The following is a 16256-nucleotide window of genomic DNA, read 5'->3' on the forward strand; positions in this document are numbered from 1 at the left end:
TCAGAATCCTGGCTTGGCTTGACATTGATTACAGTGGCCATCATGCTTTCAACCTCACTGGTCACTGTGGCGGGGACCCCCTGCACCCAGTGCAATCTAGCAGGCTGGCTGATATCATGTTCTAGGCCTGGAAACGAAGTGCAATCTTTTTCCACTGCACAGAAGGAAAGACTCGATTCCACACCCAAACCAAGCACACTTGAATTCCACCTGCTGTTCTATGACTGAATTGGGGGGAAAAGTGAGGATTCCATATAAAAAAAAAAAGGCTAAAGTTTCTCAACCATTCATATGGGCTGAGTGTAATCTTTGTTGTTCTGATGAAGAGGGAGTTGTTCTGATGGCTTATGAGTTCTTGGGAATTTGGGTCCATTCTTCATTCTCTTGGGGGAAGAAACAGTCTGCATGTTAGGTCTCAAAAGCTGCATAGGCAGTAGTGCAGATGAGGTGACTGTCCCAATTACTCAGACTGACTGCTCTGGGATCCTTGCTACGGGGCCTAGCTCATGTGGCCCTGTTTCTGCAAGAGGCTAGTCAGACATGAAGGTTGGGCTGTCTTGTCATGTCAAAGGAAATCAGAGAAAACTAGCTCACCCTTTAAAATCATGGCTACATCTATTCCTACACTTAGCTTTCTAATGTAGAATGGTCACCACATTCAAAATATTGTATTATAACCAAATTGCATCAGACATAAACATATCTGTCCCATAAACTTCAACTATACTGGGATACAACCTGATGACCAAAGAAAGAAAATCTCATTACAAGGTGGCCTCTGCCTAGGGAGACTAAGGTCACACGAAGGGGAGGGCACTAGGGTCTCTATCTACCAAGATGTGGTGTGCAACCAAAAGGAAATGCTACTTCATTTTGTGAAGCATTAGTGAGGCACTCTGGCTTCAAGACCCAGTGACAACAACACCATTTTGGCCTTGATTATGTTGATTTCTAGCACTGTTTTCATGAAAATTGAACTGTGTAATAGGTTGTATTTGGGTATTAACTTCCTTTTGTGTTTGTTTTCTATAAGCTTAAAATATGTTATAGTTCTCAGAATCCTATAAAACATTAGGTACACATCCAACAAGGAACAAATGGTTCTGTTTTAGCGGTTACCCCAGGGCTTTTCAAAAATATAAACACAACCGTCTACCGGGATTAAGGTGGACTGTCATGTTTCCCTCTTCAGCACTATGTGTTTCTTTTTCTTCCTTCCTACAATCAACTTCTCCTGCTCATGTCTGTGTTTTCAATCTCTTTAAAAAATTTTACATCTATTCATATCTATGGAGAATGTATAGTACTGCTTTGTATTCTTAAACTTTTACATCAAAGCCATCATACTGCACAAATCTTTTGGTAACTTGTCCTTCCTTCTTTCCTTCCTTCTTCCTTTCTTTTGACTGATCCATGTCGATACAAAGACATTGAGTTCATGCAAGTAGTTTCGTCTTACTACACAGAATACCACAGACTGGAAGCAGCACACCACCAGGAGGCTTCTTCAAAGAGGTAGATCCCCAAGCCCCACCCCAGACCTAAAGATCCCCAGGTGGTTTCTTTGCACATAAAAGTCAGAAAAAAATTTCTGTATCCCATCTCATCAAATGCCAACACCACAGTTTACTTATGCTTTATGATATACAAATATGTTTTAATATATGTACAAATATGCTTATATTTATTGCTCCCCTACTGATGGATGTGGGAGTTGTTTCCAATTTTTTGCTATTAGAAATAATGCTTCATTGAATATACTTAGACATGTCTTGGGGTGCACATATGTAATTTTTCTTATCATCATGGCCTGGAAGTAGAAATGCAATGTGGAAAGGACACTCATCTGTCCATCTTCAGCTTCGTATTGCCAATCTGCTTCCCAAAGAGGTCATGCAAAATTTCTACTTCCTTTTCCAGTATACAGTCCTATCCTTGACAACACCTGACATTGGTGGATGACTTTTTTGAATTCTGCAAGCCTAATGAGTGTGAAATTGTCTCAGGTATTTTTTTCTTCTTTTTACAGCTTTGTTGAAGTATAATCACTATACATCAAATTGCACAAAAAGGGGCGCCTGGGTGGCTCAGTGGGTTAGGCCGCTGCCTTCGGCTCAGGTCATGATCTCGGGGTCCTGGGATCGAGTCCCGCATCGGGCTATCTGCTCAGCAGGGAGCCTGCTTCCCCCTCTCTCTCTGCCTGCCTCTCTGTCTACTTGTAATCTCTCTCTGTCAAATAAATAAATAAAATCTTTAAAAAAAAATTTCACACAAAAAAAAATCCAATGTTTTGATACATGTATACTTGTATGAAACTATCGCTATAGTCAAGATAATGAACGTGTATGTTGCACCCACATTTTCTCATGTTTTTCCATAATCTCTCCCTCCTGCTTCTCTCCTCGCCCAATCTAACCTCAACTGACATTATTCACACATCACATAGAGCCCAAGAACCTGATACCAACATTCTTCCATTTCCTTCTTCCTGGTCTTTGTGTGCAGATTGTGCTCAGACATTTGACTTCTACTTATGTTCTAACCCTCACAACACGTTGTTATGATTTTTAGACTGCCAGTTATCTTTTAAAATAATTAGAAATAAGAAAAAAAGGCTGTATTTATAGGTGTGCCTCATACCCATGTAGACCCAGATTCCCATCTGGTATTCGTTTCCTTCTGCCTGAAGGACTTCCTTTAACATCTCCAGAAATGCTGGCTTGCTGGGGGGGGGGGGTTCTCAGATTTTGAATGCTTGAAAGTCTCACTTTTACCTTTGTTTTCAAAACATATTTTTTGCTGACCAGAGAATTCTAGACTCTGTGTTTTTACATTAGTACTTCAGTGATGTTTCCCCACCATCCCCTGGGCTGTACTGCTTCTGGTGATTAAATCTACTGTAACTTTTAGTCTTTGCTTTTCCGAAAATAATGTATCTTTTTTGTTCTAATTGCTTTTTATTAAAATATTTTATTTGTTTATTTGAGAGAGAGAGAAAGAGCAAGTGGGGGAAGGGGCAGAGGGAGGGGAAGAAACTTAAGCAGGCTCTGCACCCCACACGGGCTGATCTCAGCACCCCTAAACTCACAACCTGAGCTGAAATCAAGAGCTGACACTTAACTGACTTTTCCATCCAGGTGCCCCTGCTCTACCTGCTTTTAAGATTTTTGCATGATCACTGATTTTAAGCAATTTGATTATGTTGTCCTCTGTGTCATTTTCTTTTCTTTTTTTTTTTTTTTCAAATATTTGTGTTCAGGCTTATTGAGCTTCTTGAAACTATAGGATTTAATTTGCACCAAATTTGGAAAAACTCTGGTCACTGTCTACACATGTATACATATGTTTTAGTTACTCCTCCATCATGGACTCAACACGTATTATGAGGCTACCCCAGATACCCACAGTTAATCTCATTCTGCATAGCTTTCATCCCAGACATCATATTTTCATCTTTGGGAGTTCTATTTGGGTGCTTTTCTTTTCTTTCTTTTTTATTTAATATCTGCCATGTCTCTACTTAACAGGCTCTATCTTTATATTCTTAACATTTGTATGTAATTAAAATAACTATTTTAAGGTCCTTACCTACTGCTTCTATTATCTGTGTCGTTTCTAGGTTGGTTTTGGTTGGCTGATTTTTCTTCTCATTATGGGTCATATTTTTGTGGCCCTTTGTATGCCTGGTAATTTTTTACTGGGTCCTAAAACATTGTGAGTTTTACTTTATTGAGTGCCAATATTTTTGTATTCCTGTAACGAGTTCTGAGCTTGTTCTGGGACACAGTTAAGTTAACCAGAAACAGTTTGATCCTCTCAAGACTTGGCTTTTAAGCTTTGTTAGTGCAGGCTCCGAGCAGTCTTTTGTCTAGGGATAATTTTCCTCACTATTGAGGCAACACTGTTAAGAGGACTCTACCTAATGTTTGATGAGTTATGTGAATGATGACGTTTTTCCACTCTGGCTGGCAAAACCCTAAACTATTTCCAGCACCACATGAGCCCTGAAAACTGTTTTGTTCTCATCCTTTTTGGAGATTCTTTCTCCAGCCTTGGGTCCTTTCCTCGCATGTTAATCAGCAATCAGGCGAAGGCTTGAGAGGTCCCTCTTCAGATCTTCAGAGCTCTCTTTCTCTGGAACTTTCTCCTCCTGGGGTTCTCCCTGCAGACATTAACTTCCTTAGCATCCCCCAGACTCTGAATTCTATCCCCTCAACTCAGGGAGACCTGGATTCTCCCTCCAGAACCCTACAGACCCTCAAAGAAGGAACAGATGGATCATAGGGCTAACTCCTTTGTCTCAGGGATTACTCTGCCTTACATCCAATGTCTGGAATAAATATTCAGGGTCGGCTCTAATGAGATTACATCTGTACTCACTGATTGGTAACCTAGAGCTACTTGAATTATAAATATATTCATAGTATTATCACAGTCTCCTATAATTTGGCATTGTAACTGTCTTAAAAATTTTTGCTCGCTCATTTGGACAAAAGTACTAAATAGTGAGATTAGTTAATACAAAATAGCAAGGAAAACATATATCTTATTCATCATAATATCCAGAACCATAGTTTCATACCCTGATTGTGGCTCAGAATCACCCGTGACCTTTCTTCCACATACTAATGTCTGGCTGCCACTCAAGTATCTTCAGTCAGAATTTCTAGCAATGAGGCTAGCTCAGGAAGATAGGTTTCAAAAGCTCCATGGGTGCTTCTGCCCAAACAACTTGCTGAGAACAATTTTAGTCATAATTATATACTCATAAATACTACTTTTCATTTAGTAACCATTAACTGAGCAGCTATTATTCTTATTTATTAAGTGGTGGGAAAGAGATATAATTACGGCATAAGTCTGGCCCATGAGGAGCTCACAGTCTCATGGAGAATGCTGACCTGAAACAGAAAATTTGGTATAAATCTAAACACCAATATCACAAGTGCAGTGACAGTGATCTACCCAGGAGCTATACCTGCACAGTGGAAAGCACTGCACCTTAAGTCACACGTGGGAGGGGGTCAGGCAAGGCATCCTGCTGGAAGCGATACTGGCGCTTAGCAGAAAGGAAGAGTGTTGAGTGTCTGGTGGAAGGAAGAAGGAGGAAAGATATTACAGGCAGGGAGAGCAATACACAGAAACATGGAAAATAAAGTGCAGAGGGATGAAAGTCGCTCGGTGATCCTGCATCTGAAAGTGCAGGAAAGAATGGAGAATTTTAACACTGCAAGTACAAGTGTCAGGTGAAAGAAGACCTCAAATGCATTAAGGATATCAGAGTTTGCCCTACAGGTCAGTGCTTCTCAAACATGAGAGTGTGCACAAATCACCATGAGTATGGGTAAGCAGGGGATTCTGACTCAGAAGGACTGGGGTCAGGGGGCGCGGCAGAGATTCTTCGTTCTCTAACAAGCTTCCAGGTGATGATGCCGGGACTGCTTGGCCTGTGGACCATATTCTGGGTAGCAAGGTCATGAAAGCAGTCCCCCATGTAACAAGATCAACTCATCTAAGATTGTCAGACTGAAAAGCCATATGTAGGCACTCTGGTCGATGTGCCCATGGAGCTCACCGTTTCTGACTTCAGTGACACCATCTTGGGCCCTCCAGACCAGCCCATCTGTCATTTAAATACCAACAAATGATCCCAGTTGATGTAAAGCAGGAGACTGCCCAGGTAAATTCTCTCTGGATTTGCAATCCATGAAATTGTGAGATGTAATAAAATGGTGGTTGTTCAAGCCAACAAAGTTTTGTTGTGTAGCAATAGATAGCCAGAAAAGAATTTGGTCTAACACGTTCTAGGTTCATATTAGAACCAACTTAGGGGGCTTTTAAAAAAATATTGATTCCTGAGCTCTAGCCCCAGAGATTCTGATCCAGTTGGTCTTAAGTGGGGTTCAGGCATTAAAAGCTTTAAAAGCCCCAAGATATCTCTTATAATATATTCTATATAAATTTTAATGTGCAGGCACATTTTAAGGCTATTTCAACAGGTGATGAAGAACCATCAATCAGGGAGCCGATGTGGCATATCTGTGTTTAATGCAGTCATGCCAACATTATGGAGGATATAGATTTGAGGGGTTGAAGATCGGCACTAGGAGGTTGTTGCAGAAATCCAGGTCAGAAATGATGGCAGTTTAAGCTAGAGCAATGGTAACAGGCCTGGGAGGACAGGATGAATGAGAAAGACTCAGAGGACAGACAGTCCTAGGAGACTAGATCTGGGAGAGGAGGCAAAGGCGGGAGCTCAGCACAGAGTTTAAGAATACAGCCTGGGTCAGCAACCTTTTTGACCTCAGCCTCAGCAACTTCTTCCTAGAAACATCACCAAAGGCAAAGGAAGCAAGGGCAAAAATGAACTATTGGGACTTCATCAAGATAAAGAGCTTTTGCACAGCAAAGGAAATAGTCAATAAAATCAAAAGACAACTGAGAGAATGGGAGAAGATATTTGAAAACGACATATCAGATAAAGGGCCAGTATCCAAAATCTATAAAGCAGTTATTGAACTCAACACCCAAAGAACAAATAATCCAATCAAGAAATGGGCAGAGGACATGAACAGACATTTCTGCAAAGAAGACATCCAAATGGCCAATGCACACATGAAAAAGTGCTCCACATCACTCGGCATCAGGGAAATACAAATCAAAACCACAGTTAGGTACCACCTCACACCAGTCAGAATGGCTAAAATTAACAAGTCAGGAAATGACAGATGTTGACGAGTATGTGGAGAAAGGAGAACCCTCCTACACTGTTGGTGGGAATGCAAGCTGGTACAGCCACTCTGGAAAACAGTATGGAGGTTGCTCAAAAAGTTGAAAATACAGCTACCCTACGACCCAGCAAATGCACTACTGGGTATTTACCCTAAAGATATAAATGTAGTGATCCGAAGGGGCACATGCATGCCAGTGTTTATAGCAGCAATGCTCACAATAGCCAAACTATGAAAGAACCCAGATGTCCACCAACAGATGAATGCATACAGAAGATGTGATATGTATAGGAATATTATGCAGCCATCAAAAAACCCCAAAACCTTGCCATTTGCAACAACATGGTTGGAACTAGAGGGTATTATGTGAAGAGAAATAAGTCAATCAGAGAAAGATAATTATCATATGATCTCACTGATATGAGGAATGTAAGAAACACGATAGAGGATCATAGGGGAAGGGAGGGAAAAATGAAACAAGCTGTAACCAGAGAGGGAGATAAACCATTAAGAGACTCTTAATCTCAGGAAACAAACTGAGGATTGCTGGAAGAGAGGGGATTGGGAAGGATGGGGTGGCTGGGTTATGGACACTGGGCAGGGTATGTGCTATGGGGAGTGCTGTGAAGTGTGTAAACCTGGAGATTCACAGACCTGTACCCCTGAAACAAATAATACATTATATGTTAATTTAAGAAAAAAAAAAGAATATAGCCTAGGTGCCTGGGTGGATGATGGTGACACTCCCAGCAACTGGGAATTGGTGCACGAGAAGAGGAATAAGAGTAGCAAGCAAGATGAGTTCATCTGGGGATATGTTGACTCTGTGTTACATAGAATACCCAAGTGGGGCTGTCTGCAAGGCATCTGGGTACATAAATTTGAATGGCAGAGAAGAGGTATTAGCCACAGATATTGATTTTAGTGGCATCATCGTTTAGACAGCAGCTGAAACCAAAAGAATGGATGAGTTCCATCTCTGAGGGATGCCTGTGGACGATACTTCCATTGTTTAGCTCAACCCCATTCCACCCTCTTTTTATGGTTTCTTCCTATTCTCCAAAGATGAAGAGGCCTCAAATGACACTTGTCTGAGCTTTGGAAGGCAGATATAAAGCAGAGGCCATCCTCTTGCAGCTCTCTGCTGACAAGTAAGGTCATGCGTTCATGAGTGGAGAGGTAATTGCAAGGCTAGACGCAGATGGGCCAGAGGATAGTTCCCTGGCTCTATTCCATCCTTTCATATCCACACCTGTTTCTCCTATGGCCCCACACACTCTTAGGATCTTCTATCTTCTTGCTCTATGTGTCCATAATCTGAAAGTTAAATTAAATTTTTTTGTTATGTCAACAGTTATTAATTAGCACATTAAAAATCACCTAAGCTACTTGAGAAATTGATGCAAAGGTCCCAACCCCCAATATTCTGATTTAACAGGTTCAGGGTGTGGAATCTTTGTTTTTGAAAACATTCCAGGTGATTCTTTTTTATTTTTTAAATTTTAGGTCAGGAGGGGTAGAGGGAGAGAGAGAATCCCAAGCAGACTCCCTACTGAGCATGGAGCCAGACACGGTTCATGACCTGAGCTGAAACTAAGAGTCAGACACTTAACCGACTGAGCCACCCAGGTGCACCAACATTCTGGTGATTCTAATATACAGTGAGACTTGAACTAGTGACTTTAACGGTACATATGTTAATCTTGGTAATTTTGGCATAAACCACAAAAACTTGTCTGTTAATCTTCACTGTGTTGACCATGAAGTATGGTGGTTATCTGGTTTTCACAGAAGACACAGAGGGATAGTTATTTATCTTGATTTATTTAAGTGAAACTTAGGCTAACCAAGTCTTCCTGAATTCAACAGCCATATTATTCATGCTTATATACCTGGGAGGAATTTCTTGCACCAAGTAGATGAATAACAAATAATTATAGAAAGAATATTTTTTATTATTTTTTTCTAAATAAATCACATTAGATTTAATAGTTTCTTTACTGATTCTTTGTGCTGAGAAAGGGTATTTTCATTGTCCCCTTCATTCTTAAGATTAACAACAGACTTTTTGTACTCTTCAACTTCTTTTGTAGCAAGGAGCTCTTCTTTATTTACTTCCAGATTTTTCTCAGCAGCTTTCATTTGGAGAAGTGTTTCCAGAATATTTTTTTCAGAGGAGCTACTGTTCCATACATATTCTTCCATGTCTGCTTCAGTCTTATCTTTCTCCCATTCTTCAGTTTTCCAAGACTCATGGTATAAAACTGTTAGCAGATATAGTGCATAATCGTAATTCCGTCTCTTTAAAGGGCACCTGTTTGTTTTGCTGGTAAGTACATCTGTAGTCTTGCAGTATCGCTCTCCCACAAGTTTAATGAGTTTCTTCTTTGCATGATCATCTAAATTCATTCTGGAAAGTTTAACCCTTAAGGTTACTACTCATGCTCTGGGGTTTCAAATAGATGGTCCTGCTGAAACTTAATCAGTTGTGTCCATTTCAATGGGAAAATGCTTCTCACATTTCTCATCACTGTCCAGTGCAGCTGGCCACTCAGTGTAGAAATCTTTAAGAGTTTCACGGTGCTTTTTAATTGCTACAGAAGTTAAATGCAGAAAATTGGGGATCTTTAATAGTTCTAGATTTCCCTCCTTTGCCATGTGCACCCCCCTTTTTACTGGATAGCCCATTCGAATGGGAAGAGGTACAGCAGAGGATTTAAATGGTGCTGCAACAGGATAAACACTAGGCCAATCTTGGTCAATAGTCATTTTCTCCACCCTAGGATGTAGTGCCTTTCTTCTCAGCAGTCTTTTATATCTGGGTGTTCTGTCTGCTGTATGTGGGCTTGGTATCGTGGAGTGGGTGGCCAGAGACACAGAGGTACAGAAAGCACGCAGGGTCCTGGTCCCTGGCTGAAGGGCCAGCCACGTAGAGAGTGAGGCAGCCGCCCTGGTTTCAAGGACCTTATTATTTTTTTATAAAATATTTTATTTATTTATTTGACAGAAAGAAAGATCACTAGTAGGCAGAGAGGCAGGTAGAGAGAGAAGGGGAAGCAGGCTCCCCGCTGAGCAGAGAGCCCAATGTGGGGATTCAATCCCAGGACTCTGAGATCATGACCTGAGCTGAAGGCAGAGGCTTAACCCACTGAGCCACCCAGGCACCCCTAGAAAGGATATTATTAACCTAGGTATTTTGAAGAAGCTTGGCTTCTAAATCTATTTCACCTCATAAAGCATTTTCGTCAGTATTCATTCATTTGGATCTGGGTTTGATCTGGACGTAAGGTGTGAATATAGCACATGAATGAGATAAACTAGGATTTGGATCTTTTGTTCATGCCAATAGCATCTAATCAGGCTCAAGTCCTTCAAGTCAGTATTCTGATTAAATGCCCCAATTACCAGTTAATTGCTAGAGAATAGATGCAACTGGCTCATTTATCTTACAAATTCCAAGCTGGAAACTCAGATGAACAAGAATAATTCTAGCCCCACAGTTAGTTAAATGCCAGGCTAAACCTCACCACTGTCGCTGTAAAATATGCCCCCAGTACCACAACCTAAGCAGACAGCACCAACGAGATTTCACATTAATAGGGTGTTTTGAAAGGGCGCCATCACAGCAGAGAGCTAAAATCCAATAGTGCAAACCACATGGATACACGTTTTCCAAGATAAATACTTTGGCTGACTCCCTAATTAAAGTCATTAATGATTATTAACCTCACAGGAAAAATGACTCATCTCATGGGTAAAAATATACTTGGGTTTCATTTTGGTCTATTATCTTCTTTCTAAGGCTACAGATGAACTGTCTGTCCTTATCCACATGTGCGCTCAAGAAAGAAAAAAGAAAGTTCTGGATGGCCCTTTTGTTGAGTTTTGAAAGATTCAGAGTAAAGCTCTGATGCTGTATCCTGATCTCCCCTAAATAAGCCTATTACTCTCCCTGAGGAAACATAGGAAGCAGAGCAGTTCTGTTGACTTAAACATTACATTGGATGACCAATGATAAATAATGCAAGGTCTACTTACTTTATTGGTTTGCAAAGAGAAATCAATCCAGGGACTCAAATTTATTGTTCACATGGATCAACTAATATGCATTGTTCACTCCTGGGTTTTAATCAAATTTAAAATAAATGCACTGTATTATGACACCATGAGAGAGTAAGATGTGTACAAGTTCCCAGCACAGAGGCAGAATCCTCTGTTTTCCTCATTTTCAGTATAGATCTGATGGTGATGAAGAATATTCTATGAATTTCATCATCCACATAATGGCCAGACTGACCTTCCCAACCCCCACTCCTACTTTTGCACCACAAAGAATCAAAGTAAATTCGATAGGCGAGGGAGGGATGAGCGGTTCTTTTGGTCCTAGGGCTAAAATCACCAGGTGTTGGGAGCATGTTTAATTAAAGTAGTATAAACCTTGATAATGGGCTGTCAATGAATGTTCTAAGGCAGATTTAGTTGACTCTTTTCTTCTAAGATCCATCTAGGCCACTCCTCATAGGGCACCTCCAATTTCCACATGAGAACCCTGGGTAAGGAAGACATGGGTAACTTGTTCAGCACTAAAATTAGGGTCTGCCAGTACATCATTTCCTTCATAAACTTTAAAACCACATCATATGATTTGTTGTCTCACTGATGTGGTGTATTAGATGCTAAGATGTTACACCCAGATCCTGATTTCAGCATCTAGACGTTCCTTCCCTCAGTTCTCTGGAGTGGATGATGAAGCCTCACAGTTAAGTTACCCTCTGCGATTTGCCAACAGTTGACAGGAGCTACACTGCACAGTGTTAACTGTCCCTTCCTTTCCCAAGCTGGTCAGTGTGTGTGTGTGTGTTGGTCATACAGAAGCCTAGACCCTTGCCTCAATTTTGGGTAATTATGAAGGGCCACACTTAGCTCCAGAGCTCCTATGGGATCAAAACAGATCTCTGTGGCAACTTCATCAAAATTCACCCCCGCCCCCCCCACCCGACCCCAGTTCAGCTCCCCTCACTTCCTTCCAGATATTGTTCCTCAGAGCACTCCCCAATAAACCTCCTTCAAACAAATCTCCATCTCAACCTTCTTTTTTTTTTTTTTTTTTTTTTCAAAGAGCCTCAACCTAAACTACATCTCTATCATCTTTAGAAAAACTGGGTCTGATTCAGTTCCTAAAAGCATTCCAGGTCATTTGTATTTGGTACCCTTAGATAAACAATCACCAAGCGGGAAAGCCTCATTGAGTTGAGACAAATTAGTGTTTGTCATCCATCAGACATTACCTAACTTGGCTCATTTAAAATAATATGGTAACTTCTTTTTTTCCATGTAGAACCACACCTTTATTTGGTTCGTGAAATGTACATGTATCTAGCATCCATGATTATATAAAGCTGTTAAGTCTCTCGAGCGCTGGGCAGAGCAAATTGTTTTCAACACTCAGACACTTTAGAAGCACTCTTTGCAAAAACAGATATGCTAACTACAGATAATTTCCTTCTCTGAAGCAGATCATCAAAGGTGCTCATTGAGGAAACATTTTATCAGTTCGTTTTGATTACTGTGTATGTTCAATCAGTGATTTCTTTTAAAAATCCATTTTTATTAGTATATATCTCTTTTCCTTCCATTCACTTCACGTTATTATCACATTACTACTATGATTAGAGATTTCTAAATTAATGCTGAACCACTGTGAGCCAAATCAGCATATATTAATGGCCAAGGCATACCGAATACTCGCTCTGGCGCAAGTGCTTTCTGTGTATAAATTCACCTAATACTTAACAGGAGATTGCTACTGTTATTATCATTGTTTTCCAAATGAGAAAACCTGTTCAAAGTCACAAACCTAGGAAGCAACATACCTAGATTTTGGACCCAAGTGATTTGGTTCCAGAATTGGAGCCCTGAGCCACCCCACACACACAATTTTCTCAATATCTAGAAATCTAGACCAAGAAAAGGAGAGAATGGGTTAAAATATTTTATAGACTTAGAGAAAAAAGAATTACTCTTATTTAGAGAATTCAGGAAAGGTTACATTGAAGGGATAGTGTTTGAACAAGGTCCTAAAATATAAATCACATTTAGTGGTTATAGTGAATTTCTTTCACCTTTCAAAAGGCCCTATAAGAAAACCTACCAGATTCAGTAAAGAGAAAATGGATAGGAAAAACAAACAAACAAACAAAACAACAAAAAACAAAAAAACACCCCCACAAACTGTGTTTCTTCATCTATTAATAAAAATAAACCATTATATCCCTGGCACCCGAAGGATTATAAAGACTTCTGATGTATGGTCAGTGTGGGCAGAAATTTATAATCTAGTTGCATAGGTGAGACACTGACTTGAAAAAAGCTTAACAAGTAGTAACTACAAAGCCCTATATGGTGAATGCCAAATGAGAGCATAATTGGGTGAGTAAGTAAAAGAGAAATGACGGGTATCAGCAACCCTGCCCCCCAAACCCCCTCCTCAAGATGTATTTCTAAAGGCTCACTGAAAGACAGGTACATGGGCTTTGCCAGGGGGTGGGGCAGAGATTACTAGGAAATATTTGGAGGGGTAGAGGTGGAAATGAGCCAGGGAACCAGGGTACAGGATTCCTTGAGAGTAGAATGGATTGAGGTTTGTTAATCCCAGGGTTTTCAAGGCTTAACCTTTTTAGCATTGTATGGAGGTGGACAAAACTAAGAGGAGAATGGTAGAGTTCTGTTTTTAAGGGAAGGCTACGCCCTGTGTTCTAGATCTCCCAGGCTTTTCAGAGGACTCCATGCCCCAAGTAGCATGGAAGGCAGAACTGAGTAGGACAAGGAACATCTCAGAAGTACCAAATAAGGACAAAAGGCAGACTATGCTAGATTCTGTAAGACCCATGGGGCTTTTGAGTAATGGGGTGGGGTGGCAAATCTCAATAAGAACTGAGATTGATTTTTTTGTCATCCTGGCCAGTGGAATTCCAAGTCATCTAATTTAATGCTTGGGATGAACTCATTATTAGGATTTTTTTTTTTTATCAACTCAGTGTGGTAGTGAAGCAAAATTCATACCAGCTATGGACAACATATATATTAAACTTTATGGGATTACATTAAAATCATCACTGCCTGGGCATGCCAAGAAATTTCATGGGAAAAGATGAGATTTTATAGAATCCTTGAAGATCACATAAAATTGAGAAAGTCAAAGCAGGCAGTGGGCAGCATTCTGATGGTATGTACAAAAACATGAAGATGAGACACACCATTCCTTGGAGACAGGATACTTTGGCACTTCTCCAAAAAGCATGAAAGCCACAGGTTAATAACCCTATCTCTGGGATGGCACCTAAGCTCTAAGCAAGAACTGTCCATATCTGTTTCTAAAGAGTCTCCAACATTTGTCAATGCGTATTAGACTCATTTAAGCTGGAGCTGCACATTTAATTTATCATTATCATTACACATCAACCCCTCACCCCCTTGAGCTGCACTCTGGAGTGTCATGGATGGGACACTCCATTTCCACTTCTTGCCATGCCATATTCCCTGGGAGTCAGGGTGAACATGGGTTCCTCCAGTATTCTTCTGCTCCTGTCATAGTCCATCACAGTCAAAACCAGAAAATGCATCCCATGGATAGGAAATGAATTGCACACCCATCCTTTAGTAACAACGGTGGGCTGTAGTCCTTGGGCACGTACTGTTTTTGCTACTCAGAGTTAAACACCTTTTCCTCCTCACCAGTTAGTGAAAAATGCCGAATCTGCTCTTTTCCAAATCATCTGTTGTTTCCATTAGAGGCATGTCAACCTGGACCATCTGCGTGCATCACTTGCAAAACCTGAATTCTTCTATGTAAAGTGGTTCTTACTTAAAGAAGGATAAAAAACTATAGAGCTATATTCTACATAAATGCTATTTTAAAATACCATTGTCTAGTATTTAATCATAGGAATTGGTGAGTCTTTAGAAAAGCCCTGGTGTTTAATTTAACTGTGTACGTTCAATCAGGAGAAAATATATGCAGACACAAACTTTCCTCTACTTCTTTATCTCTGTGTCTCCACACTTTGCTAGCATCCACTCCTTATCTCCTTCTTCCTCTCCCCACACTCCTTCTTCCCACCGCACCCCACCCCCGTCTGACTGCATGGCTGGGCTCTGGTCCATCCACTCCAGGACAAGAAAAGGAGGCTCTCTAACTCCTTATAGCATCTTTTCTGGGCACTTGAACAACAGTGAATTTGCTCCTTTGTCTTACATTTTCCTTCTTTTTCTTCCTCTTGCTCTTTGTTTCTAATGACAATTGACATTATTTTCTGCACAATTCATTTTCTGTATGAGAGAGCTACTAGACCCTGACTTTGCTGAGTAGAAAAACCTCTTTCACCCTGATAAATAACACATGGTTAATATTTGGGGAGATGTATTCAAGATGGATAAATGATTTTTAACAATGTAAGGTAGGACATGTGTCCTAAGATATTCACCCTTGCTCCTGATAGATGCTAAATTTAAAGCTACAGATTTCAAAATGGGGGCAGAATGGGGCAGCTGAGATATTCCTTCTTTTTTTTAAGATTTTATTTATTTATTTGACACAGAGAGAAAGATCACAAGTAGGCAGAGAAGCAGGCAGAGAGAGAGGGAAAGCAGGCTCCCCACTGAGCAGAGAGCCCGATGAGGGGCTTGGTCCCAGGACTCTGAGATCATGACCTGAGCCGAAGGCAGAGGCTTAACCCACTGAGCCACCCAGGCTCCCCGAGATATTCCTTTTTTAAAAAGTGCATTGGAAATGGTCTAGACATAGTTAGAGAATGGTTTTCTATAGGCTAATTGAAACATCAACAATTACAGAGAAATGCTGATCTGGCAAATTTCCTCATTTTGGGGCGCGTGTCAGATGTTCATAAATGGCATGAACAGAAATTTCCAACTCAAATCCAATGGTAACTAAATGCTGAAATCACTACTATTTATGTTTTTCTAACAGTTCCAATTCTGAGGAAGGCACACCCATACACAAACTATGAGGCTGAGTATCGTGGTCCAATTCTACTCCTTATAAGTGTCAAGGACCCCCACAAACTAATTATATCAAGTAAACTCTAAGGAGTCTATCCCAGGTGCTACAGTCCTGGACAACAGAGTATCCTCACAAGGGACGAAGACAACAGATGTCAGACCACCAGCATTGTCACTGCAGATGCAAGACAGAGAGACAGCTTAGGCCTGAGACTGATGAACTTCTGACGCTTTCCATTCAAATGGAGCCCAAGTAAGGCCCAGGAGGAAGGGAGTCACCCAACCACCGGGAGTGTGCAGCTTGGCTTGGACAGTTTGCTGCAAGGAAGCAGAGTAGATGGAAAGAAGGCAGAGTCTGAAGGCGTGACAGTCCCGGAGAGAGCAAGGTGCAATATACTGGGCCCACAGTTAGGGACCTGCATCCCAATGTCGGTGATCCCATGAGCTACTCCTTCTCACAGGAGGGGAGAGAGGAACAGGGATTCCTCCAAACAGCTCCTACCTGGA

The 16256-nt window shown here is 40.8% G+C and overlaps 1 pseudogene; it reads right to left on the bottom strand.

Moving 5' to 3' along the window:
• Positions 1-8705: 8705 nt before the first annotated feature.
• LOC116877988 overlaps positions 8706-16256 on the bottom strand; it is a 111535-nt pseudogene continuing 103984 nt past the window's right edge.

This window comes from Lontra canadensis, unplaced genomic scaffold (genome assembly GCF_010015895.1).
Source record: "Lontra canadensis isolate GAN:19392208 unplaced genomic scaffold, GSC_riverotter_1.0 scaffold55, whole genome shotgun sequence".
Classification (NCBI taxonomy): Eukaryota; Metazoa; Chordata; class Mammalia; order Carnivora; family Mustelidae; genus Lontra; species Lontra canadensis.